Source organism: Phyllobates terribilis, unplaced genomic scaffold (assembly GCF_046119375.1).
Source record: "Phyllobates terribilis strain yellow unplaced genomic scaffold, ASM4611937v1 Scaffold_2__4_contigs__length_985480577, whole genome shotgun sequence".
Classification (NCBI taxonomy): Eukaryota; Metazoa; Chordata; class Amphibia; order Anura; family Dendrobatidae; genus Phyllobates; species Phyllobates terribilis.
Window position 1 is genome coordinate 300,129,104 of NW_027362762.1, and position 4,758 is coordinate 300,133,861.

The window sequence follows — 4,758 nt, forward strand, 5'->3', positions numbered from 1 at the left end:
ACCAGTCTCGGAGATAATATAGCCCAGGAACGGTAGGGAGGTCTGCTCAAAGAGGCATTTCTCGAATTTACCGTATAGGCGATTCTTCCGGAGTCTTAGCAGAACCTGACGAACATCCCTCCGGTGTGTGGGCAGATCCGGAGAATAAACCAAGATATCGTCCAGGTACACCACCACGCAAGAATACAGGAGATCACGGAAGATGTCGTTAACCAGCTCCTGGAAGACGGCTGGAGCATTACAGAGACCAAAGGGCATCATGCAGTATTCGTAGTGACCGTCTCGGGTGTTGAATGCCGTCTTCCACTTGTCTCCCTGGCAGATCCAGACCAAATTGTATGCCCCACGAAGATCGAGCTTGGTGAAGATCTTCGCGCCTTTAAGGTGGTCAGACAGCTCCAAGATGAGAGGCAGGGGGGTACTTATTTTTGATGGTAATCTGGTTAAGGCCCCTGTAATTAATACAGGGACGTAGGGAGCCATCTTTCTTCTTGACGAAGAAGAATCCTGCTCCAGCCGGAGAGGTGGATTTCTGGAGAAATCCCCTAGCAAGATTTTTTTCTATGTACGCAGACATGGCCCGGGTCTCAGCCAGTGACAAGGGGTAGATTTGCCCTCGCGGAGGAGAACCACCAGGTACCAGGTCGATGGGGCAATCATACAGCCTATGAGGTGGTAGTGTCTCCACTTCCGTTTTGTCAAAGACGTCAGCATAGGACCAGTAGGGTGCCGGCAGACCAGGAAGATTAGCCGGAGTAGACAGGGGTCGAGCAGGACGAACCGGACCTAGACAGGACTCATCGCATTCCTGACCCCAACGGAGCACTTCACCAGATCTCCAATTCAGGACGGGCTCATGTCTTTGTAACCAGGGTAGACCAAGCAAGATGGGGTGAGAGAGACTGGACAGCACATGAAAGAAGATCTTCTCCGAGTGCAGCATTCCCACCTGAAGGGTTACAGGCTCTGTGACGAGCAAGATGGTCTCCGGAAGAAGCCTTCCATCCACGGAGGCAACCGCCAACGGTTCAGATAGACGTACGGTGGTAATCTGGTACCGCTCCACAACAGCCTGTTGAATGAGATTCCCAGCGGCTCTGGAATCCAGATGGGTAGTCTCGAAGAAGCGGGTCTCACCACTGGAAATAGAAACAGACAGGGTCAAGGATGGAGAGGATTTACTCTTACCTAGGACGACCTCTCCGAGCGGTCCTAGACACTGGAGTATCCCGGCCTCACGGGGCAGGAATGGATCGGATGCTCTATACTGCCACAGTAGAAGCAACTCCCCTCGGCTCCGCCTGGCGGGCACAGCAGGTTACTTGGCAGGTGCTCCGGGTTGGCAGGCTGGCGGGCACGGCAGGTAACTGGCAGGTACTCCGGGTAGGCTGGCGGACACGGCAGGTAACTGGCAGACTGGCGGGCAGAACTGTTAGACAGACTGGCGGGCTGGACTGTAGACAGACTGGCGGGCTGGACTGACAGGCAGCGGGACCTGAGGACTGAAGCAAGTGTTAGCACACGGAACAACAACCTTGCACAGGCAACTGCATTTTGGAAGAGGTGCCTTATAAAGAGAAAGTCCTCCAGCCATTGGCCGGGGACTCTTTAGGATGGTGCGCGGCCCCTTTAAGAGAGAGGGCACCCCAAGCACAGTGCCCGGGAAACTGCGCACGTTGCGCGCCACAGCAGCAGCAGGAGGGGAGCAGGAAGACGCCGTACCGGGACCGCGGCCGCAAGGTGAACGGCGTCTCTGCCCGGCAGGAGACCGAGATGCCGATGCTACAATTATTATTACTTAACATCCTTCGGCTTGGTCTAGAGCCATTGCAACTTGATGGATGAACACTCTGCAGGAAGATTGATCTTGTGCAACCTAGATAGGTCCACCAAGGTCTTCGCCGTTGCTATCTTGATAGTATTGAGCCATCCAGTCGCTAGTATTCCTCTTCGCCTAGTTCCTTCTGTTCTTCTTCTGACCTTGATTTCCTTCTCCAGTGATTGCGCTCTTCGTATGATGTGTCCAAAGTAGGCAAGTCATTGCTTGGTGATCCTTGATTCGAGTGACATGTCTTGCTTGATTTTGTTTGTTCTTCTTGCCAACCATGGTATTGATAACATCCTTCACCAGCACCACATTTCAAAGGCGTCAGTTCTTCTTCTGTCTTGTTGTTTCTTTATCGTCCAGGTTTCGGATCCGTATGTTACCACAGAAAAGACCAAACTATGTACGAGTTGTGTCGTCGTCTCCAGTGAAATGTTCTTCAATTTGAAGAACTTGACTTTATTGTTGAGTTGCTCAAAGCTATTCTCCTATTGACTTCCGGTGTCGGCGCTGCATCTTGAGTGATCATTGATCCGAGTAGGTTGAAGTCCTTTACAATTTCCAGTTCGTCACCGTCCACCTCAAATGTGGCCTGGTTGTACCTGGCAATAGTCAATATCTTTGTCTTTTGTGTTGAGTAGCAGTTCTGTGTTTGAGCTTTCCATTTTGACACTAATAAGTCCTTCATTTCAACTACGCTTCATGCAATGTGGTATCTTCTGCGTATATAAGATTGTTGATGATTCATCCAGCAATTTTGATTCCTTATTCTTTTTCGTCAAGTCCAGCCCTCCTGAAAATAGCTTTTGCATATAAATTGACTACACTAAAACTGATGACCTATTCTGTGTTCATCTTCCAGATTGGTCATCAATATCAGATCAGTGGGGGGCGAACACCCGACACGATCCACTGTTAAAGGGGTTGTCCGGTCAAAAATGATAAGTCTGCAGTCACTCTGTGTGACTGCAGATTTATGAATCCCCCCTAGCACAGGCACTGTGTACTGCGAGGATTCGCCCGTATGAGACCCGGGACCGGAGGGTATGTATGTGCCATTCAGCGCCACCTCGCTCCATACACTCGAGGCCATGCCCTGTCTAGTGAAGTTGACAGCCAGTGGGCGCGTCCGACTAGAAGGTGTGGCCCCGCTCAATACAAGTGTATGGAGAGCGAGGCCGCGCCCACTGGCCGGGGTATGTATAACACATACATACCCTCCATTACCGGGTCTCATACCGGCAAATCTCCGCAGTGCACAGTGCCTGCGCTGGGGGGATTCATAAGTCTGCCGTCACACAGAGTGACTGCAGACATATCACTTTTGACCAGACAACCTCTTTAACTTTGCAGCCGCCAGATTGAAATAGTGTACAGAGCAGAACACTGCTCCATTAAACTTTAACCGCTCTGGGATGTTGCAGATCAGTTCTATTGATTTGAATAGGAGCTAATCTACAATACCCGAAAGCAGCCATTATACATTGTGACAAAACTGTTCACATCCTCCATAGCAGTGTAGTAAAACCCCCATTAAGATGACATATAATGTTTGTTATAAATGATTAAATGGATAAATAAATAAAAATATATGTTCCTAATAAACTATATAAGCAGCCCAGCAATTGTGATGTGACTTTGTGATGGCCACTCCAAAACATTGACTTTGTTATCCTTAAGCCACTTTGTTACCATTTTGGCAGTATGCTTCGGGTCATTGTCCATTTGGAAGACCCATTTCCGCCCAAGCTTTAACTTCCTGGCTGATGTCTTGAGATGTTGCTTCAGCATTGCCACATAATCTTCTATTCTCATGATGCCATCTATTTTGTGAAGTGCACCAGTCCCTCCTGCAGCAAAACAACCCCACAACATGATGGCGCCATGCCACCCCCATGTTTCACATTTGGGATGGTGCTCTTAGGCTTCCAAGCTTCTCCCTTTTTCCTCCAAACGTAACGATGGTCATTATGCCCAAAAAGTTAAATTTTAGTTTCATCAGACCACAGGCATATCCCCAAAAATTAAAGTCTTTGTTCCTGTGTGCATTTGCAAACATTAATCTGGCTTTTTTTTGTTTCTTTTGGAGTAATGGCTTCTCCCTGGCAGAGTGGTCTTTCATCCCATGTTGATATTGTACTCATTTCACTGGGGATATTGGCACAATCTTACCAGCTTCTTCCATTATCTTCACAAGGTCTTTTGCTTTTGTCCTTGGTTTGATATGCACATGTTGGACCAAAGCACGTTCATCTCTGGGACACAGAACCCGTCTCCTTCCTGAGCGGTATGATGGATTCCTATCTGGTTAGTACTTGCGTATAATTGTTCGTACAGATGAACGAGGCACCTTCTGGTATCTTGAAATCTTTAAATTGTACCCAAGGATGAGCCAGACTTGTGCAAGTCCACAATTCTCTTGCTGATATCTTGGCTGATTTCTTTAGACTTTCCCATGATGCTACACAAAGAAGCAGTGTGTTTCAGGTGTGCATTAAAATACATCCATAGGTGTGTCTCTAATTAACTCAGATGTTGCAAAAAACAGAAAGCTTCCAAACACATGACATCATCATATGGGCAGTCCAGAACTGTTTAAAGGCAAAGTAGTCTTACTGTATGTAAACTTTTGACTTTGCAGTAAGCAATAAAAATGCCTTAAAACATTGTCACATTATTCTGGCATTTGGCAAATATTAAATATTATGGTAATCCTAATTGACCTAAAACGGGAAAGGTTTATTCTGATTTCATGTCAGATATTGAGAAAAACATGCATATGTGTATTTTTATATAGTGTATGTAAACTTCTGGTTTCAACTGTAGATAGTAACCTACTGTATATTTATTATTTTATGCCCATGTTGTTCTATGTTCCTTGAGGTGATTACATAAGAAAAATGCAAAAAAAACAAACAAATGGGCATCTACTT